The sequence below is a fragment of the Macrobrachium nipponense genome, chromosome 10 (genome assembly GCF_015104395.2).
Source record: "Macrobrachium nipponense isolate FS-2020 chromosome 10, ASM1510439v2, whole genome shotgun sequence".
Taxonomy (NCBI): Eukaryota; Metazoa; Arthropoda; class Malacostraca; order Decapoda; family Palaemonidae; genus Macrobrachium; species Macrobrachium nipponense.
This window is the reverse complement of record NC_087204.1, coordinates 69,711,779-69,735,065: the sequence shown is the minus strand read 5'-3', so window position 1 is coordinate 69,735,065 and position 23,287 is coordinate 69,711,779. Positions and strand designations below refer to the sequence as shown.

Sequence of the window (23,287 nt, the reverse complement as noted above, 5' to 3'; positions counted from 1 at the left end):
ATTGCTGCTTTGTCCTGGGGGAGAGGACGCTACGGCGCTATCTGAAGAGAACTCGACACCTCGGGCCTGAGTGTCGACGCCTCTTCGTTAGCACCGGGGTCACCAAGAAAGAAGTATCAAAGAACACTCTTTCGTCCTGGCTGCGTGAGGTCATCAGGAGGGCGTATGAGGCTGATGGTAGTGACGACATCCGTACGTCCCGTCCGAGAGCTCACGAAGTCAGAAGTATTGGCCCTTCTTTCGTTGGCGTTTCGTAAGAACTTCTCCGTGGCGCAGGTAATGGAAGGCAGGGTCTGGTACAACCAGACCACCGGCACCTTCCTTATACCTTTTGGATATTGCCCACAGGTCCTTGGATCGGTTTCCTTAGGACCCGTGGTGGCTGCTCAACACGTCGTCTAGCTAACCCAGACCCTAGCAGGCTGAACAGCATCGAGTCCTGGTGTGACTGTATGAATAGATAGTAAATGAGAAAGTGACTGGCTTCTCTTTCTATCTTTTTCTACCCCTCTACCTGTGGGTAGAGGGATACGGTCATCACCCTGCTGGATAAGGACGAGATGCCGGTGAGCTATATGACAGAGCCCCATCCTATCCCTTTCACTAGGGATAGGAGCAGAATATCCACCACTTCCTTCTACAAGGGGGGGAAGTGGATGCCTACAAGAGTCAAAACCATGACTTTATCTTGCTCCTGTACAGGAACAAGTTCTTACATTGCTGGTACGAAGAGATACGCTTGCCTCTCTCTTAGTACTCGTCCCAGAGGTCTGACCATTGATCCTGCGGTGCACACCCCGATCAATCGGACAGAGGCTTGGATCCCTCCCTCGCTCTTACGACCAGGGAGGCTTCCAAGGTTGGGCGAACACCAGTCTGTTCACAAAAGACTCAGATTCCACCCACCAAGAAGTGATCCTTCCTATTGTAAAGGACCGAAGGTGTGTATGCCGTGTCGGAACAAATGACAATTTGTCCAAAATTGCATTTTTCCTAACTATACAAACCTGAGGTCCTTTTACACATAGCCCCACCTCATGCCACCCCTCACTCTGCAGTTTTTTGCTTGGGCCAAAAGCAAAAGTGATTTGTTTACCTCCCAGTCGCGGGCGCGCGCTGCCTCTGGACAAGCAGTTTAACTACCGAACCCCCCTTGTTCGAAAGCTTACGACCTAATCCAGCTGCCGCTAGTACCTTCCTATTGTAAAAGGACCTCAGGTTTGTATAGTTAGGAAAAATGCAATTTTGGACAAATTGTCATTTCATTTTACAGCTGGTTACTTATTCTATACAATGGCATAAAAAATCCCCACAAAATATAACTTTGTTCCTGCACGATATACAAACCCTTGGTCCTTTACAAAAGGAATTACTTTCAGCATAGGCTGGAATACGGCTGTTAAATTCATGAACAAGGTGGTTAAGCAATAACTACTGTCCAGTAGGTCCGCCTGCCCGGATGTAAACACTCCACTTTGCTTTCAGCCATCTTCCGATGAAGACGTGTTTGAGCTCTTGCTGATTAGCCATTAATCAAGGTTTTCAAGGTGGAATTTTTATTTTGTTATTTTGAAAGAATATGTAGTATATACTGTGATGTTAATAATGAATTGATTGAAATAATATTCAAACCCACTTTTTGTAATAGCCTTCCTAGCCGCCTCTCTGGTTTGTGTTAAGGGTCTGCAGCAAGGGTGTGCCAATACCCTTATTACATATTTTTCCTTTAACGTCAGGGCAAGGACAAATGTATTCATACAAAATTTCATTAGCTTTTGGAAAAATTAAAATAGGGGAACTTTTGAGGTTTGTCCTTTGTATTTCTCTGGTATTGCCTCATCTCTTACGTTCTTTTGCTACCTTATCAGACGAAGATAGAGGAGGGGGAGTGTGGTGTTGGTGTTTGTGGGATCTCCTCTCATTTTGGAGGGTGGTACCCTTGGATGCGAGTGGAGTATCCTATTTTTTTTTTAATCATATTTTCTTTCTTTTACAGGCTAATAGTGGTGATAATTAATTACAGCAATAGATGGTTGGATATCTCTTTGTGTTGACTATCCTAACCTTGGAATTGTACCTGTAACTCGTAGCATGCTGCGAGATTGGTCCTCAAGTGTGTGTTCTGTTCCCCTGCTGGAGATCATATTCATTTGCCACTGTTATTGTGGAGTTTCATCACTTGAGAATGCCAGCTGCCCTGTGATTGTTGACTCTACGTATGCTGGTAAATGTGCCTCATCTTGTAGAAGAAGCCTTGCAGAACCTGGAGAAGTCGAGGAGGAAGAGCTCATCAGGTGTCATTAATTCCTCATCGTAATCATCATATTTTTGTGCAACCTCCACCCCTTCAACTAAATAAGGCTCCCTGCCAAAGATGGAAAAGGTAATCTCCCCCCCCCCCCCCCCCCCCCCCCCCCCCCCGCCCCCCCCCCCCCCCAGAAGTCTTGCCATGGGATTTCTAAGGGTCTGCCTCCTCAAACTCAGGAGGCAGTTGGGTCTTCTGCTGGCTCACCTGTTCCTTCGGGAACAGGACCATCACACATCCCCAGGGTCTAGCGTGTCGGGAGCCGTAGAAGCGCAGACTTCGGTTTGCATTTCTGCTGCTAGTCCTAGAGGTTCTGCCCTAAGACTAGTTCCACATCAGGTGCTCGTTTGCAAGATTCCCCGAGTGCGCGTAAATTCTACGGGATTCGCGGTGCATCCAGAGTCGATTGTATTGCTGGGAGGCCACCTCCCCGTCACGACTCAGACACAGAGTGGAAGAATGAGTCGCTCAGGTGACTCATGCCTTGCTGGTGATTGCTCGGTACACAAGGGTTGACATGACTGTTCAGTCCTCTTAAGAGGTTTCGGCCTCAATGAGGACTTGGACACCTTAGAAGACGATACTGGCCCTCGTCAGTCAGGTGCATGCTTACCTTCCCTCAGATCACAGTCACATTCACGTGACCGACCAGTCTGTGGCAGCAAACGTTTCTCCTGCCGTGTGAGAGTTTTGTAAACCTCCTCGGGAAAGTGTTTCTCCTGGGCAAAAACGCTCTCCTAGACTTTCATTGCGGCCATCGCTGCAGGTTGATAGCTGCCCGCAACTCGCTTCTGCTAATTCTGCTAGCAAGGCGAGCGAGGGCGTACAATATTCCTCACCTATTCCCTCTGCTTCCTAAGGCTACACCAGGAGGGGCGAGGTGAATAGGAGGGATCCTGCAGAGTGCTCTCCATAGGATTCAGCAGCAGGGAACTACGTTCCTGGAAGGATCTTCGGTTCCCAACGGATGTACGTCCATTTTGGTTGAGGATTCAAACATCTGGAGACTAAATTTCCCTGGGTTTTTGTATCCTTTGGACAGATTTCAATTGACAGTCTCCCATGGGTTCTTGCGTTTTGGGAGCCTTGAGTGCATATCCTGTTGAATTGTACTCTCAATCCAGTCTTAAATGCTCACATTTAGGACTGGTTTTTATGCCTGTTCCTCCTTGATATCTACAGGAGTCGAGGAGGGGCCCCTCCCTGATTATCATTTGAGGAAATTTGGGGACTCGCTAAGCACTTGAATTCCTTGGAATTTCTAGCACTTTCAGAGTGTTGTGGTCTTCTGTGATCTGCAAACACTCGGGCGAGATGAGAATTCCTAATAATTGTTATTACAGTCCCCGGGAATCTCGCTGAATGCTTGAATCCCTTGGAGTTTCTGACATTCTCAGAGTTTTATGGTTTTCTGTAATTTCCAAACACTTGGGCAAGAAAGACATCCCCAGTAACTGTTACTACAAAAATCAAGATTCTCGCTAAGCCATTAAATTTCTTGGAATTTCTGGCGTTCTTAGAGTGATTTGGTTTTCTGTGATTTCCAAACACTCAGGCACTGGGTATTCCCGATAATTATATTGCAATAATCAGGAGTCTCGCTGAGTGCTCAGCTTCATCATATTGCCAAGTACCAGGGTGAGGCAAAGCACACCTGATTATTGTCTTACAAGAGTTGGATTTTCTCGCCGAGTATGTGAATTCTTACAAATTCAAGCACTCGTTGAGCACTCACTATCACAAGTGCTTGGTTAGTGAGACAAGCCTTTACCAGTACAGATGAGTTCGCTCTTCAGTCTGGTTTGGAGTTATGCAGAGCTTGAAACTGCATGCAACACCTTCTAGGTGAATGGTCAAGTACTGTCCTCGTGTCTTGGACCCTTAGGGTCCAAACACGTAGGACAGCAGACACAAATCCCTTTTTATTCTTCTTGGAGCTTAGGCCTCGAAGGAGAACAGTTAATTGGGATGAAGTTATAGTTCTTTGTTGACGATCACCTCTCATAATAATGTAGTGATAATCTGCTCAGCTCACTCGATTCTGCTCGACCAGACAGCTTTGCTGAACTGAGTGCTCATCTCTAACGAGTGAACTCTCTGCTAATAATTGGTGCAGTTCCTTGTCATGACATAGCACTCTCCCTTCCCGTGCTGCAGATTGTTTTTCATGGGGGTCATCGTCTTATGTCTTCGTCATGTGATGCCTCTAACCTCCCTCTTTGAAGGCTTCCATGGCCTGAGAAGAGGAAGGTAATTCTCCACCCCCTAAGAAGTCTCTCCTCGAGACTTCCAAGGGTCTGCATAATTTCCCTGGGGAGGGAGCAATTGGCTGTCTCTTCAGCTTACCTGCACCTTCCGGAGTGGAAACCTAGATGCTATCCCCAAAATATAGTGTCTCAGGAGCCCCCAGGTTCAAACCCAAGTTCGTTCTCTTATCTCTGGTTCCAAGGGCGCTGCTCATGGAACTGGGGCTGCATCGGGTACTCATGTACCGGTCTCCCCTAATGTACAACCTCCAAAGGGGGTCGTACATCCACAGTCAGTGATAGGTAGTCTTCTCTTTGCTTCTAGTTATCTGGTGTGTTGATAATGGAAGCATCACTGTTAATGGCGTCTCAGTGACTCGTTTAAAGTTTTCTTCTGATTTGTGCTTCATTTGTATTGTAGAGAGTGTATTATGAACTAGTAGCTGATTAATCATATTGATTGCTGACTGTGCATCTTCTTTTCTATGTCCTTCCAGTTCCAAGGAATGAGGCCCACACAGTAGAGCTTCTACAAACATCCTCGTAAATGGAGAGTTTTTGTAATCCTGTAGTAAATCAGTTCCTCTGAATTTCCAATTTCATGCCTGCAAGATCTCCTGCCTCAATATATTTGCAACTTTAAGACAATTTTCTACTGTTGATGCAGGACCACAATTTTTGTGTGGCAATTGTCATCTCACTCTGTTTTGAGGAAGGCTTAAATGTAGCTTCCTTAATTTGTTTGCGTATGATTTCTTTCAAATGCTTCTTATGATGCCACTTATCATAAATATCATTTAGTTCCAAAATAACTTCATATTTGTCGTTCAGGTCATTCATAGTCAAAGATTTATTTCCAGATGTTAACTCACTTCTTATATAACTGCATACCTGCGCATCTGATATTGCTTTAAACACCTTTTCTTTTTGTTCATTTTTGTCAATATTTGTTATAGTTTGTTTGCATGTTCTCTGCTGGGCGAAAGCATGACTGATGGTACTATATCTCTTATGCAGCTGCATCACCTGGATCAAAAAGATTGGACAATTTGGATCTTATTGAATCATCATTTGTTTCTTATTTTATTCCAATTAGAGTTTTTCTTCGTTATCAGTTTGTTTCTTCTTTGATTCCAATTAGAGTATTTCCTCTGTTATCAGCAACACATCTGTCCTGATTCAATATACACACTTTAGATTTTGGTGAAGTTTTAAGTCTCTTTGGTCTGCTTATTTCTAAACTTTCACTTCCTTTCTTTGGTGGACAACCTCTTCTTGGCTCGGGACTGGTTATACTAGTTGATGCTTTAGCACGATCTTCCACTCTTTGAATGTGCTGTTTGTTGATCACAAGTTTTCTACAAGCTAAATGGTAACATACTTTCTTTAGATCATCTTCAGATAATGTTGGCAACATCTCAGCCAATTCCTTATAGTACTTTGCTTCACCTAAATCTGATTGCCTTCTTGAACATACCATTTCCTTGATATAAACTAACAACGGTTTCTCCACCATTGGAGAACTTGTCCCCTGGCATACTACACATGCATCCATGATGTCAGTCTTGCTTAACCTGTGCAGAAAGATAGTAAGGTTTGTTGCTTATTATGATAAACAACACTAAGTATAACAAAAATGTACAGATCATATTGAGAAATGAAAGAAAATCCAATTTTCTAAGTTTTTTATCAAAGTTACCCCTGAAATTCAATAAAAATAAGCTTAAATGTGTGATATAAATGTGTGATAACAACATTACAATTGTAATTATTGGGCCTGAAAACATATGCTTAGGCATGAAAATAAAGTACGCAGCTGTTTTCAGGTTCAAGATATGGAATTATTACCATTTATAATGGCAGCAATATTAGAATCCAATATGGCCGACTTTACCATAGCGAAAAAAAATGGAACCCTGTCTTTTTTAACTCGGCACACGTAAATCAATCAGAAAATGCAATATAATCAGTATAGGCAGGCCTATCTAAAAAAATTATGCCAGTATCCCCACTATTTCGGTTAAAGTGTAGATGCTCGAGTGTATCTTTTTTTGCACTCGATGGTTCTAGTCGAACACATTCCATCATGGAATGCACTACCAGGGAACTCAGTATAAGGAGTCAAGCGAGTGGCAGAAGTACTCGGTACTGCCCTCCTCCGGGATTCTGTTTGTCTTAGTATTGTCTCTCCTTTGTCAAGGATTAATACCAATTCCAATCTCTCTGCCCAGCAATCACAGACTTACGTCTCTGATTGGCTCGGAATTCTTGCATAAGGACCATGTCTCATGCTTCACATTTGCCGTTGTGAGAATTTTCAGACAGAGCTATATCTCAGTAGACTCTTTGTCATCTTTCTGTTTACCCCACGGTATAACAGAAGTCTTTAGCCTAGTCTTCTGTTCCATCACACCGGCCCATCGGCTGCTGCGATGAAGCAGAATGATTTTCTTCAGACAATTTGAGTTATGTCTTCTAATATACATTTTCTAATTCATAAGGTGTTCAGTTATTCTTCGTTCTTCCAGAATTGAAAATGAATAAGGAAGACTTCGCCTGTTCTCCGTCCAACTAATTCTGCTTCCAAAGTAAATAGAAAATTCCTCCCTGATCCAACCCACAAGAAGCAGTTCTTCAGGTAGTACAATCCCTGTGTTTTCATTACTGAAGGACTCTCCACCTTCATTACAAGCTCTAGCTTTCTCACCGAGCAGCAATGAACTAGCGGAATAACTTTTTCAGTCCTCTGTAAAACACCAGGTATTAGAGCCATCTTCACTGGTTGATGTCATCGACGGGACTTTTTCTATGATCAAAATCGTGAGAGTTTACTTCTCTCAATTCAACTGTGAAGACGTAGGTCCACATTCACCTTAGTCATTAACTAAGTAGTATTGTTTCTCCTTGGATGAGATTCAACTACTGATGAGAAACTTCTGTCTTGCCATCACGGGGATCTCGGTCTCTAGAAGGTATTTGACTCGTCTAATGTGCACATACCTCATTAGAATCATCATCTTGTCTTGCAACATCATTGGCAAACAAGATAGACGATATGTATGGTTGTTCTCAGCAACAGCCTTCAGAGGGCGGGTGTCATGTCATAACTACATCTCAGATGCGCGGCAACGCAAATGTTCGGCATCTGTTGACGAGTCTGAATTCTTCATGATCGCCTGCATTGTGGACTTTGTATTGGCTGAGCCAGATCAGCATTACTTTGTCCTATTGGTGTGTTGCTGTACCCGTGAAGGATCGACACCCTTCACTGAGTGTCAATACCTTTATCCACTGCAGACTTCCAATGCAGAAGTGTCTAATGACTCGTCATCCTCTGAATCTTATGAGATCGTGAGAGACTTCTCTGCAGTTGGACACATCCAGTGGCTGGGTATATTTCATCACTCCAAAGAATATGTCGGACCGGAAGATAGATGTGGTCTTGTTGCGACCATATTTATATCTTTCTTCCTTCAGGTCTGCCTACAGGTCCTTGGAACCTCTTTTCCTTAGACCAATGGTGGATGCTCACAGGTTGTGTTTACTAACCCGGCTCCTTCAATAGGATAAGTTGCATCTTGCCTATGCTGTTAAAAAATGTTTAATTCCTTATACATATCTGAGTTTTATTTTTAATTTAAACCTTTTATCAATCTTAGATTAAAAATATTGATATATTTCTTTTAAAAACACATTAATCTTTCTAATAGACTAAATTCCTCCTGTGCAATGTAATGAATTAGCCTTTCTTTCCCACTTAAAACGTGCATTCCACTAAAATATATTTTACTGTATGTAAGATTCGTGCAGTAAATTTTGCAGTACAGCACCCTCCTTTCCTCACAATTTTGCATTATGCAGCTGTATGTAAATTATATATGGTCAGTGCACATTTGTGTCAAATTTTATGGTTGCTATTTATTCCAAGCTCAGAAAAACTCATGTTTTTACCAATACTAGTTTCATGGTTTCAGTTTTTGATCAGTTGTTTTAATTAGTATGCCTCTTTTTTATTTGTGGACGTATTCTTTTTCAGTCGGGGAAAGGGGGATTTTCATATTTTGGAGGGAGTTAAGGATAATAGAATCTTGAACTAAACTGTATGCCTTTTCATTGCAGAAACAACAGATCCTTTGTTAGCAGCCCTGTCAGCCTTCTCATTGCTCTCAATACCCACAAGCTGGCACCAAATAAAGTTCATTTTCCTTAATTGCATGGTGGATGACTAACCAGTTCTATTTTTCTTTTACTATGTGGTGAGTATACATCGTTTTCAAGATGCAAGGGCAGCACCCTCTGAATGTTTGAGAAGGATCAAGCTTTCTCTATTTTTTCTATCACAGCTTGAAAAATTGCATATAGCGCAACTCTAAATACAACAATAAGGGGGGAACTTTCCAAAGAGGGAATTTTCTGTAAACTTGGAGATGGTGTTTTCATTTATTTAGCATTTAATGCAAGTCTCATGCAAGAGGTGACATATAATTTAGGAATTTTTAAAAAATGATCAGCAAAGTTCTTTATTTGCACTCAAGAGTGTTTTGGTTGTTCTACATTTTATAAATAAGTAGCTTTCCACATATTACAGTAGACAGTAGACAGTAGACTTATCAGTACTACTTTATTTGGCAGGACTACTACTTTATATGCCTGTTACCTATGACATTGTGAATGTTCTTCGTGACATCCTTTTATCCCAGAACTGTTTTCTTCTTTTTTCTTTTCATCTGTTCCCTTTAGCCATATCTCCTACCATAGTGTTCCAATTTTTATATTGATCAGTCTCAAAATTAATTGTAATTTTTTCTTCTTTTTCTTTAAGGGTATGAAAAGATTTTATTGACAAACCTTTAAGATCTCATATATCAGTTTGCTATTAATTTTCAAATGTGCTTTCCTAGTATTTTATACACTTTTTTTCCTTATCTTACTTAGGGGTGTACAGTATCTTTGCACACCGATTTTAGGTAGTTACACCAAAATTTTCTTTGTGCTTCCTTAAATGTTTGTTTTGCTATGGCACGTGACCTTTTATAATCTATGTAATCTGAATCGTTTCTCGATGACTTAAATTTTCTTTGGGCTTTACTACAGGCCTTCTTTGCTTTTTTACACTCCTCATTTCCACCAAGGAACTGGACATTTAATCTTCACTTGCGCTACAAATGGTATAGATGACTCTGCAGCATCAATTACCAGAACTAAAAACATAACCAGAATAGTTTCTATGTCCAAATTATTATCCCATAATGGAACATTCTTCGTGCATTCACTAAAATCTTCCCAATTGGCTTTATTAACATTAAATTTATTGATTGCTACCTCTCCAGTGAAATTCAGAATAGTACTAATTAAAACTGGAAAATGATCACTACCACACAAATCATCATAAGTGTTCCAAAAATATTTATCTGCTAGATCTCGTGAGCACAAGGACAAATCTGTGTGAGAGTAACTTTTTGTTCGTTGGTCAAAATGAGTTGGTTTGTCTTCATCTAACATATGGAGTTGATTATCCATAACAAAATCAAGTATATAATGTTGCCTCTGGAGTTTGATTTTACATCATGCCATGATAAATGTCTTTCGTTGAAATCTCCTAGAAGTAACATTGGTTGGGAAGCTTCTTGACCAAATCATTCAACTTTTCTAAATCTATATTATTATTTTGACTTAGATATACAGAGCAAATCGTTATACTAATTTCCTCTAGTTGAATCTGAACTGCTAAGGCATTTATTTCAGATGAGAGATCATATATTGTGAAAGGTACATCTTTTCTAATGAATATCATACGTATTACCTTGCTGATTAGTAGAGTGAGGTTGATAAGGTATGTAAAATTTATTTGTAAAACTGGAGGAAATAGGTAAAAATGTCTCATTGAGGCAGATACAAATTGGGCTATTTTCATCAATTAATTTAAGTAACTCTAACTTGTTTTAGTTAATGCTTAGAATGTTCCCTTGCAATATGGATGAGGGAGTGTCCTTATTATTTTTAGAAGTGAATTTTACTTATTTTCGTCAGTCTTACGACCCTGAGCTGAGAGAATTGTGTCCACTTTAGTTTTTGAATTGGAACTTTTGATAATATTTTTGTTGCTGTACAATAGAATTTTGCTCTAGAACCCTTTGCTATAATCTGGTGGCATAGCATAGTCTCGTACTAGTGACTTATATTGTTTTATGTTTGGTTTTCTTGTAAGTTCCTTAGATTTCTGTGAAACTATTTCGGATGAGTACCTAATTTTCTGAAGGGTCTTTACTATTGGTGGTATAAACAATAGTTTCTTCTGAACTGGTAGTTTTTACTATTTGAACTATGAAGATTGTTCTCTTTCTTAGGTGAGGATGTTTCACTGTGTGTTCTAGGTCTCTTTCCTCTTTCCTATCTCTGCTGGTCCATCTAGTTCTCTTAGTATTTCCTCAATTTCTTCGGTATTTTGTAGTTTGTTTTTGTCGTCATGGATTATCCTTCAAGATATATTTTCTTCTTTCTTTTGGCATTTGTTACCAGAGATATTCTCTCTCTGTTCATCAAGATGATCATCTACTGCAAGGCTGGTCAGTACTTTGAACTTATTACTTACCTATCTCCGTGGTATTGTTTTTATCTGATTTTTCTATATATTTGATTTCTGGTGTTAGAAGATTGGGTAGCTTGTGAGACATCATTGGATATCATTTTGCTTTGGTGTTTGAGTGTACCTGCAAATGTTTTGTGGGGAAGCTGCATTCCTTCTTCTTTCATGTCTTCCTTTAGCCTCCTTAACTGTTATACCAAATTTTTCTTAATCTGGTAACGGCTTCTTGGAAATACCAGAAATATACACATTCTCTTACATAAGCATGGTGCGAACCATTACAGTTAGAACATTTTTAGAGTAATGCATTCATCACTACTATGCCTCCAAGGAGCCACATTTAAAGCATCTAGGTGAGCCCAAAGACTTGTATTGTTTTGCTGTATGTTCAAATTTTACACATGCAACTTACCCGGCAGATATATACTTAGCTAATGTCTCTGACGTCGACAGAATTCAAAACTCGCGCACACACTACAGGTAGGTCAGGTGATCACCCCTACCGCCGCTGGGTGGCGGTAATAGGAATCATTCCCGTTTTCTGACAGAATTTTTCTGTCGCCGGTGCTGACAACAACTTTGTTGGTAGCTCCTGCTTAGAATTTCTTGCTTGCTTCGCCGAGGATTATTTGGGAAGTATTTGATCTTTGGCTGTTGGCATACGCTGTTTTTTTGGATTTAGTTGGATAATATGTCTGATTTAACACCTGGAACTCTGTTTAGAGTATGTGTAAATGAAGGATGCAAGGTGAGGTTGCCTAGGGCTACTTTGGACCCTCACACTGTTTGTGTAAAATGTAGGGGAAGGATGTTCAGTTAAGGATACATGTGATGTATGCGAGAGTTTTAACTGAAGTGCAATGGAAAGATCTAACTGCATACGTGAAAAAATTAGAGAAGGATAGGATTAGAAAAGCTTCAGCTAGAAGTTCAAGTAGATCCTGTTCTGCGGAACAGGATAGTATTTCTAACCCTGCAGTAGGCTTCGCCATCTTCCCTTTTTGGTTGCAGCTCCTTCCCCCCGCAGCGAACCTCGTAGATGCGTCTGCCGAGAGAGCCGCTGTGGAAGCGTTCAATCCGCAACTTGCAACAGCAATTGCGAGATATAGACCAAGGAAGAGTGAAGTGTGTAGTGACGTGTGCAGTGTCCCCCGCATCGCTCCTAGGCCTCGACCTCTTTCAGACTCCATGCCCAAGGGAGGAGGAATGTCGAAAGCCGCAAGGGGGATGTAGAAGTATCCCCAACGGTTTTCAGGGGCGTCCCTTCAGCAGGATCCTGTAGGCTCGTCCCCAGCGCTGCTGCTAAGAGCGCTATAGGAAAAGCCTCTTAAGGAAGTGTTTTTTTGCCCGACTCTGATTCGTCCTCTCCTAAGCGAGGATGGAGCTAATCTTCCAAATCGCGCCCTCTCAAGAGAGCCTGGAAACCGTCAGGAGAAGGCGCTCTTTGACTCAGCCCGGGAGCCTTTTCGGAGTATTCTCCTGCCGCCTAAGAAGGTTATGAAGGTCTCCTGAATCTTCATCAGAAGGATTCGATCCTCTACTTAAGAAATTCCTGTTGGACCTTTTCAAGCGAATTCTCTCTTCTTTAGTAGGCTCTCTTTCAACTAGTAGGCGGCAAGGAGCCTCTGCAGGAAGGAGCCTCTCCTTTTTCCAGTTAAGAGTTCCTGTTAGGAGGCCTTCTCCTAGTGGAAGGAGGAGTATAGTAGGCGATCTTCACCAGTAAGAACCCTATTCTCCCCCGAGAGTAGACGACTCCTTTGATACTCGTCTAGACAGGGAAGATTGTATTCCCCGAGCAGAAGCTCTGATGCTAGAAGAGTCAAGAGCGCAAGCGCAAGAAGTAGGCTCTAGATCTCCTCCTGGTAGGAGTAAGGAGAAAGTCTTCATGCGAGAAGGTAGTGATCGATTTGTATCTGTCGAACGATCTCCTAGGAGTAGGATCTCCTATTCAAGTGGAAGGAAGGACGAGAGAGGGTACTCTTCTGTTCCAGAGGGATAGAAGCGAGAAGGGCTCTCCTTCGAATGATGACTTTTCTAGAAGGCGCCAACGTTCGATAGGGACTCCTGGATGATAGAGGCCCTTTAAGTACTCGAGACCGGTAGCTCGTGATAGGCTTTCCTCAAGGGAGTCAAGCGCCTCTCCTAGCAGGTTCCAAGATTCTAGGAAGAACCTAAACATGGTTCGCGCCCTACTCCTGGAAGAGTATTCTAGAGTGGACGCTTTCCAATCTTCCTAGCAGGCGTCAAGAGCCTGAAAGGAGCCCTAATCTTGGATCGCGCCCTACTCTGTAAGACGATCAAGGAAAAGGTAGGCGTAAGCTCCTCTCCTCAAAGGAATGGCGGCTTCATCTGGCGAACTCTTGAAGGATAAGAGTCGCATACCTGCCAGGACTCTTCACCTAAGAAGTTCTCCCTCTCGCCAGGACTTCTTCAACCTAAGAAGTCTCCCTCTCCGAACGTAACCTTGGAGAAGTCTCGGAGGAGGAAGAAACGAAAGAAGTAGGAATCTCTGATTTAAGAGACTTTCATCATTATACTTCAGGGAGTTTGGGGGACTCGCTGTGTCGGATGATCCTCCTTCTCCAGGATCTCTGCTGTCTAGTACTAAGTTTGGCGTAAAATCCCCCCTCTTTTGTCAAGATGCGGCCAACTCTCTATGAGAAAGGCCCATTAAGAATCTGGAGGAACTGGCTCCTGGTTAAGGAGGCAGGTAAGACGGTGTTTTTGTCCGCCCTCCGTCTAGATTAACAGGTAAGCCGGGTGTCTGGTACGACACGAAGGAACCCATGGGGTAGGAGGCCTTCCGGCTTCTGCAAACGCGGTTGATTTTTCTGCTCCTGGTGGACTCATCTAGAAGAACCTCTCTTCTGTCAGCTAAAGCATCTTGGGAATGTGCGAGATGGACCATTTACTCAAGGGTCTATTTCGCACATTAGAAGTCTTCAACTTCATGGATTGGGCTTTAGGAAGCTCTAGCAAAAAGAGTGCAGGATCCGGAGTTTGTGACGATGGAGGTGTTTATCCAGTGTCCTTTTCGTGCTGGACAAAGCAGTCATGGATGGATCCACAGAAGTAGCCTCTCTCTTTGGAGCAGAGTGCTTCAAAAAAGAGATCAGTTTACAGCTCGTTTCTCTCCAAGTCTGTTTCTCCCTTACAGAGAGCCTCTTTGCTTTTTTCCCACTCTCGGAATACCTGTTTCCTCAGGAGACAGTGAGGGGGAAACATTTCTAGGTCACTTTCGGAGAAGGCTATGCAAGATCTTCTTGCCAGTCCACCAAGAGGCTCAAACCTGCTGCATGGGCTAAGAGAGAGGGAGGCAACGAATAAAGTGTCCTTCCCAACAGCCCTTTCGAGGAAAGAACCAACCACTTCGAGACCCGCACTTTAAGAGTAGAAGGCCGTTTTAAGAGAGGACGAATCTTCTCGAAGGACCATGCTCAAAGCCGCAGTGAGACAGGAGTCCTCCAGACTCCAGTAGGAGCCCAGACTTTTGACGGTTCACGAAGGTCTGGGCTCAGAGAGGGGCGGACAACTGTCCCTCTCTATCCTCGAGAGAGGATACCTGATCCCCTCAGGGAAACCCTCCTTAACCACCACTCAAGGGAGTAGCGGCAAGATACAGAGATCCTTTAAAAGAACCAAGCACTATTACATCTGGTGCAACAGATGTTAGAAAAGAAGGCTATAGAAAAGGTATTAGACATTCAATCTCCAGGCTTTTACAAATCGCCTCTTTCTGGTACCAAAAGCCTCGGGGGAGTGGAGACCAGTGCTGGACGAAGCGCCCTGATCACTTTCTGATCAAAAACAACGTTCACAATGGAGACGACGTCTTCAGTTCTTTCAGCGGCTAAGACAAGGGGATTGGATGGTGTCATTGGATCTGCAAGATGCCTACTTTCATGTACCATCCATCCCCTCGTCCAGAAAGTACCTAAGATTTATACAGGGCCAAGTATTTCAGTTTCGCGCCCTTTGTTTCGGTCTTTCCACAGCTCCCAAAGTTTTTCACGGGATTGATGAAAAGAAAACGTAGCACCATTGCTACATTTAAAAAGGAATAAGGATATCTCTGTATCTTGCGATTGGCTGATTCGCTCTCAATCCAGGGATCAGTGTCTGGAGGACTAAGATCGACGTTGGATCTTGACTCAGTCCCTGGGAATGTTAGTGAACCTCGGGAAATCCCAGATGGATTCCCCAAGCAAAAGCAAAATTGTCTATCTGGGGGATTCTGATAGATTCTCGGGGTTTTCAAGTGTTCTTACGTCCATAGAAAGACAGGAACGGTGCATTCTAAAAGTGACGACCTTCCTAGACAAAGAACAATGTTCCGATGGGAATGGGATGAGTCTTCTGAGGACCCTCTCCTCCCGTTGGAAACAGTTCGTTTCTCTAGGGAGGCTTCACATAAGACCACTTCAATTCTTCTTGGAAGGAGAATTGGGGACCAGAGGAATCAGGATCTGTTGGAATCTTTTTGTCTGTCCCAGAGAAATAGGAAAACCTCAGCTGGTGGTTAGAACCAGGCAGACTAAACGAGGGACTATCGCTGCAGTTACCGAAACCCCTCCCTAGTGTTGTTTACAGACGCTTCGGAAATGGGATGGGGGCGACGTTTGGGGGGGGCACCCGGAGAGAATGTCAGGCACTGGAGTGGGGAAACAGGTGTCCTGGCACATCAACGAGAAAGAGTTAGTGGCAGTGCATCTAGCTCTCAGACAGTGGAATCCCAAGTCGCGAAAACTCAGTGTTGCAGGTAAATTCAGACAACCACAACAGCTACTAGCCTACATAATAAAAACAGGGGGGGACTCACTCCCCTCTCACTGTACAAGAAGGCGAAGGAGCTTCTATGGTCAAAGGAAGGGCGGAACATCACGCTCTTAAACGAGGTTTATCCAAGGCGAGAAGAACGTCAGAGCAGACTGTTTGAGCAGGAAAGATCAAGTCATTCCACGGAGTGACCCTGCACTCAGAGGTCTGCAATCAGATTTGGAGCCTATGGGGAAGGTCAAACATAGGACCTGTTTGCAATACATTGGAATGCAGGCTGGAGAAAAACTACGCTCTCCCGATTTCGGATCCAAGGGCAGTAGCAATAGACGGCTCCTCCTAAATTGGGAAGGAATAGCCGGCTACGCTTTTCCTCCTTTCAAGATCATAGGAGACGTCATAAGGAAGTTTGTTCGACGAAAGGAGCGAAATTAACCTTAATCGCCCCATTTTGGGCCAGCTCAAGAGTGGTTCACAGAGGTACTGAATGGATGATAGATTTTCCAAGGTACCTTGCCTTTACGGAACGATCTTCTCAGACAGCCCCACTTCGACAGATACCACAAAAACCTCCCCGCGCTTCGGTCTGACTGCCTTCAGACTGTCGAAGGGACTCGTCAGAGCGAAGGGGTTTTTCACGCGCGGCTGCAAAAGGCAATTGCAAGAGCCAGAGACCTTCAACTATACGCGTGTACCAGTCGAAGTGGGAAGTATTCCGAAGGTGGGCCAGAATCAGAATGTTTATCCTCTTCCAGTACCTCTGTGACGGAAATAGCAGATTTCCTGTTGTATTTGAGACGAAAATGTAACCTTGCAGTCTCGACTATAAAAGGTTATGAACAAAGTATGCTTTCCTTGGTGTTTAGACATAAGGGACTAAACATCACGGAGACAAGGACCTACACGATTTGATTTAAATCATTCGAAACTTCGAGTCCAAGACAGCTAGACCACCCAGCTGGAACTGATTGTGGTGTTAAGGTTTTCTCATGTCAGATAAATTTGAGCCTCCCAATAACTCATCGTTTAGGGATTTGACTAGGAAATCTATTTTCCTCTTTGCATTAGCATCAGCTAAAAGAATAAGTGAACTCCAGGCTTTAGAAGGCACAGTGGGTTCTTTCAGGAAAGGATTCTGCGTGTGTTCATTTAACCCCCCTATTTTTAGCCAAAATGAGAATCCTTCTAAGCCTTGGTCCAAGGAACGTTGAAGTTGAAAGGATTGACTTCCCTGTTAGGGAGAGAGATAGAGAGAAACCTTGTGTCCGGTAAGGATCCTCAAGTTCTATGAGAGGAAAAAGCAAATGGGAGGAAACTAAAACAGAGAGCCTTTGGGTGCTCAGTAAGAGATCCGAGAAGAACGATGTCGAAGAAATGAAACAGGCATTCTTTATCAGAGATATTATTACAGAAGCACTACTTCCTGTGAAGAGGGAAGATCTCGGACAGATGAGAGTTAAAAAAGCACATGAGGTCAGAGCCGTGGGCAACCTCCTTAGCTTTTCACAAGAATATGTCGTTACAGGAACTTAATTGGATCCACATATTGGAGATTGCAATTCTGTGTTTGCGTCTAACTATTTGAGAGATGTTACATGTGACTTTATGATAAGTGCTTCTCTCTCGGACCTTACGTGTCTGCGGAGGTTTCGGTGCTGGGAAGGGGGACTGAAACCAATCTAGCTTAGTTAGATAGATTAGGAATTTTAAATCGCTTGTGGTGTTGTTTTTTTTATGGTCAATTGAAAGTGGTCAGGGAAAGTACCCACTTCAAATCGTAGTTTATAACAAAGTAAGTGTGGTCAGTGGTCGAGGATTGGTTTGTTTCATGCTCCTTGTAATGGTTTTGGACTAGGCTTCCTGTCTTGTAAGAGGGGTTAGTCCCCTCGTTGATATGACAAAAGGTGAAGGCTCTACCATGTAAGTGGGATAGGCCCCATTGGTACGATCCGAAATAAGGCTCTGCGAGTAAGCGGGCTAGCCCCCGTTGACATGGATCAGAAGATTCTCAGTGACAGGTCTCATCCTCACTGGAACTCTTGAGGCAAGCAGACTCATAGACAGTATTCATGAAGGTTTCTCTGCCAGTAAGGTAGGAATCAAGGTATTTAAGTTATTTATAGTACCTACAACAAAAGTGTTTTCCCTGTTTTTTTTGAATTGCTATTCATATGAGTAACTATCTCTTACCCTCCTCCAAGGGTGCAAATCTACTAAGTATATTATCTGCCGGGTAAGTTGCATGTGTAAAAATGGAAATTGTTAAGATACAATAAAGTTTTACACATACTTTACCTGGCAGATATATACGTTTAATGGCCCACCCATCCTCCACTCAGGAGATAGGGGGAAGGAAAAAGAAAAAATTCTGTCAGAAAAACGGGAATGATTCCTATTACCGCCACCCAGCGGCGGTAGGGGGTGATCACCTGACATACCTGTAGCGTGTGCCGCGAGTTTTGAATTCTGTCGGATGTCAGAGACATTAGCTAAGTATATATCTGCCAGGTAGTATGTGTAAAACTTTATTGTATCTTAACAATTTCTATTTTCAAGCAAAACCTTACATTGCATAGATTTGGATGTTCTTCTTTAAATTGAATATTCTTTTGTTTCCTATTTTCATATATGCTGGAATTGATTTGCTGTGAAAAAGTAAGTTTAGCTATTTTCAGACTACTACAGTTTTAGCGCTTTTACTATGGGGAGGTACCAGCTGATGTTTGTATGTAGCCCCTTCTCCTCAGGAGTTATTTGATTCCCGAGAAGGGTGAGGCTTTTTCATTAATCTCTTTTTCTTCCAGAGTGGAGGCGTCCAAAATGGCGGCGATTTGGAGGACGCTCGGCTAGGGGCCCCTTCTTGGAGGGGTTGCTAGTGCATTTTGTGGAGGCCTCGCACCCCTATTTCCCCGGAATGGCCAGGCCATCCCCCTCCCCCTCCCTCCCGGCCCTCGTCTCATGGGTAAAAAAAAAAGGGCCCAAAAAAAGCCGAGGTCGGCCATCTTGTATTGCTCCGCCAGTGTCTGCTGCCGCTTCTTCGAGACGAGACGCTGTGGCGTCAGCCTCGTTGATGACATCACGGGATCCATCTTTGTGTATTTTTCCTCCGCCAGTGGCATCTGATTCCCCCTCACACCGAGGAAAGGCCGTGATGTCACCACAACTTGTGACGTCACTCCCATCCATGACGTCTCTCCCATTCGTCTCCTCTGATCTGGCTTTCTCGGATGTGACATCATCCCTGCCACCCAGTTTGCTACAATCTCCCTTCCTTGTCATCGGAGCCTTCTCTGGCACATCAGTCTGAGGTTATATGCCAGGCAGTGCTACAGAGGTTTGGACTCTGTTTTGGATGTGGGCTGCCTTATCGGTTGGGAGGACTCGTAGGAAACATGTTGCTTCGTCCCCAGCCTCCTGAGAAGAGTTCGCATAAGAAACCTAGTGCTGTCTTCCTCTCCCTCTTCCCCCTCTACGCCCCATCGGCGTATCAATCATTGGAAGACTAAGGACTTTGCCCTTTCTTTGCCTACGGGGGAGGAACAACTGCGGACTGTGTTCCCGAGAGTGGTTTGGTCAAGCAGTGTTATTGTTCCTTCCGTGTGCAATCTGCAGGGGATGCTTCGTCCTCTGCTTCGTATCATGGGTGTGTTACAACCCCCCCCCCCCCCCCCCCCCCCCCCCCGTCTGTGCGCATCACCAGCGTGTTACACCTCCCCTGTCCATGCACATCTTGAGCATGTTGCAACCTCCCCTGTCCGTACACATGGTGTAAGTGCTCCTTCTTCTCCAAGGCTTATTCATCGCCGTAAGGATCTCAAGGTGCCTGTCATGAGGTCGAAGGTAGTGAGCGTGGAGTTGGTGCAGCAGGAGTGTTTGCCTGCCTCTGTCACTGGTGCTTCCAAGAGTTCGACTCTAGGGGAATCTCCTTCAATCTCAAGTGTTCGGGATTCCCCCCCATTTCACGTGTTATAGTGGGTTCATCTCTGAAGCTGACGCATGGACCCAGCCCAGACAGGTTAGTTGGGGTTTCGGGCTGTTTGGCTGCTAACCCTTCCGTTAATTTTAGTGGGGAAGGAGCCTTTGGTGAGCCTGCACATCCTTCTTGTTGTCGGCCTCCGTTGCCGGAGCAGGAGGAGGGAGACGCGCCAGAGGTTTTGTCTTCCTTTTCGGAAGTTGTTGATTTCATTCGTGGGTTTAACAATTAGGAAAGTAGGACTCAGGCTCAGTCGTCGTACACTTCTTGCTTGGAAGCCTTGGTGGGAGCTACTTAGGACCCCAAATCTTCTCTTCACCTTCCTTTGTCGGGGCACGTTCAGTCGGTCTTGCAGAGGGTAATGCCTCTGTTTCAGACCGGGACGGTTCGCCTCGCTCTAGGAGCTCTACCAAGCTACTACCTCCGCCTCTCACGAGACATAGGAAGTACTATGCTACGAGCTGTGCTTTTTTGTTATCACGCCATCTTAACCCAGACGTCATTCACCTGAAGCCGGGATTGACTTTGGAGCAGGTGAGGTCGGTAACTCCATCCTTGTCTCCGCAAGATGCCTCAGCATTGGAATCTATGATGGCCTCCATGTTGCAGACGGTTTCTTGGCTGGAACTTCTGGTCTGTGGTTATTGCCAAGATAGCTTCCGACAGGTCCCCGGAAGGGTTGGTGAGTGCATCCTCTTGCCTCAGTCTGTTGCAGTCCGGAGGCAAGGCGTTTTCATATTTGGCTCACCTCAGTGCTAATTTATGGGCTAACCTTCTTCTGTATTAGAGAGTGGGGAGATAGCTCGACACGGAGTCCTTGCTGTCATTGAGGAACGGAGATCTGTTGGAGTCCCAATACTATTTATTTCCTCGGACAGAGCTCGAGAATGCAATAGACCAGCACCGGGCTGACACCAAAGACAGACTGGTGCACCAAGCCGTGTCTAAGTCAGAGTCTCGTCCTCGGAGACGTCCAGCTCCTCCTCCTCCCCCTGTCCAGCTGCAGTCAAGGAGATCATCGCCTGGTAGGCCGGCGAGGACTTCGAGTTCAGCAGGGCCTTCCCATTCAACTCAGCCTAAGTCAGAGGATCAACGCCCCTTTCGCCCTCGTTCCTTTAAGCCAAGAGGGGGTCCAAGGGCCAGAGGTAAAGGGGGCCGTCGGTAGGGTAGGCGCCTCTCCTCTCCTGTGCCTGGGTGGGGGGGGGATGCCTGGCAGGCCATTGGCCAAGTGGCAGCGTTAGGGGTGGAGAAGTGGGTGGTAGATGTCCTTCGGATGGGATACCTACTGCCGTTCAACTTCTCTCCTCCTCTGTCGGACAAGCCGCAGCTCAGGAAGGCATATCCTCCAGATTCTCTGAAGTTCTTGGCTCTTCGGGAGGAAGTGTAGAAAATGCTGGACAAGGATGCGATAGAGGAAGTGGTGTGTCCATCCCTGGGGTTTTACAGTAACATCTTCTTGGTGCCCAAGGCGTCGGGAGGTTGGAGGCCTGTGATTGATTTATCCACCTTGAATCACTTCATCAGGAAGACACGGTTCAAGGTGGAGACCCCGCGCTCGGTGTTGGCAGCCATGAGGGAAGGCGACTTCATGGTTTTCGATAGACTTAAGGGACGCATACTTCCAAATCCCTGTACATCCGAAGCCAGGAAGTTCCTTCGCTTCTCTTCTTGGGGATAATGGTCTTCGAGTTCAAAGTCTCGTGCTTCGAGCTGATGACAGCCCCTCAAGTGTTCACAAGGGTCTTCTCTCATGTGTCTAAGTTGAGCCCATGCTCAGGGGATCCGTTTGCTAAGGTACCTTGATGATTGGTTAGTCTTGGCAGTTTCCACGGAGAAGCTGCTGCAGGACAGGGATCATCTACTTCAGTTCTGCTGGAACTGGGCAAATTAGTCAACCAGGAAAAGTCAAATCTCATACCCAGTCAAAGGATTCTCTACCTGGGCATGGTCATCGATACGACAGCGGCAAAAGTTTTCCCATCGGATCAGAGATTGGAGAAGCTGCGGGTGGTGGCGTGCAACTTCCTGTCAGAATCACACCAGTCAGCTCATCAGTGGCAGGTTCTTCTGGGAGTGTTGTCTTCCCTGGAGAAGCTGTTCCCTCATGGGCGTCTTCATCTTCGGTCTCTGCAATGGAGACTGGGAGAATTCTGGTCTCCGGCGAGAAACTCTCCCCTGTTAATGGTTCCTCTGCCTCCCCTGTTAATGGTTCCTGTGTCTCGGGAAGTGAGAGAAGACCTTTGTTGGTGGTTGAATGACCAGAATCTGTTGAAGGGTGTCCCTCTGCGTTCTCTTCCACCGGACTTCCTTCTGTTCTCGAGCTTCACCAGTGGGCGGTCAGCAATTCAGTAGAGCTCTCAGCCAGGCATATCCCAGGCAAACGGAATGTGGTCGCAGGCAAACTCAGTCGCCGGGATCGGATCCTAGGCACAGAGTGGTCCCTTCATCAAGTGGTGGAAGACAAGCTTTTCCAGATTTTGGGGAGACCCATGCTGGACCTTTTTGCGACTTGCTTCAACAGGAAGCTGGAGATATTCTGTTCAGTGGTTCCAGATCTTTTAGCACTGGCAGAGGACGCATTCCAACATCCCTGAGACAACCTCGAGGTGTATGCCTTCCCTCCGTTTTCTTTGATCCGTCAGGTTCTGAACAGGCTAATGAGTTCATAGGGTCTCAGGATGACATTGGTAGCCCTCTGTGGCCTCAGGCTGAATGGTTCCCAGATCTGCTGTCGTTGTTGTCAAGAGGTTCCGAGGGAGATTCCCCCTTGGTGACATCTCCTGTGTCAGCCCCATGCGGAAAGGCTCCACCAGGTTGGAGGCTATCAAGTATATCCTCCGAGCGAGAGGCTTTTCTCAGAGAACAGCTATGCATATGTCCAGCAGTCTTAGAAAGTCGACCTCCGCGGTTTACCCAGGCAAATGGGCGATCTACTGTGACTGGTGTCATAAAAGGGGTTTTTCTCGACTCGCAACCTCTATTCAGCGAATAGCAGACTTTTTAACCTTCCTCAGAGACGAGAAACGTTTGTCCGTTTCTGCCATTAGAGGCTACAGGGCAGCCCTGAGTTTGGTGTTACGCCTTAAAGGTATCGACATCTTCTTTCTGGGAACTTTCCCTGCTAGTTAAGGGGTTTGAGCAGTCAAGTTCTAGAGAGCTCAAGCCTCCGACATGGGATGTTTCCTTGGTTCTCAAGAGCTTCACTAAGAGTCCATATGAGCCCTTACGTCGCTCATCTGACAGGAGCCTAACACTCAAGACAGTTTTCCTTCTGGCCTTGGCATCTTCCAAGAGGGTAGGAGAGCTCCACGGTCTGGGCAATGAGGTGAAGCACATCAGGGGTTGGGGGTTGATGTCCTTCAAATTTGTCCCGGAATTTGTGGTCAAGACCCAAAATCCCT

General features: G+C 44.8%; 1 long non-coding RNA gene across 1 annotated transcript in view; it reads left to right on the top strand.

Annotated features, from left to right (window-relative positions):
* The first annotated feature begins 1,418 nt into the window (after positions 1–1,418).
* The window catches only part of LOC135224170 (uncharacterized), a 124,189-nt gene continuing 102,320 nt past the window's right edge, over positions 1,419–23,287 (top strand). Inside the window, exons 1-2 of the long non-coding RNA XR_010316664.1 lie at positions 1,419–1,547; positions 8,671–8,807. This is a non-coding gene — a long non-coding RNA (uncharacterized LOC135224170). The remainder of the gene's footprint in view (positions 1,548–8,670; positions 8,808–23,287) is intronic.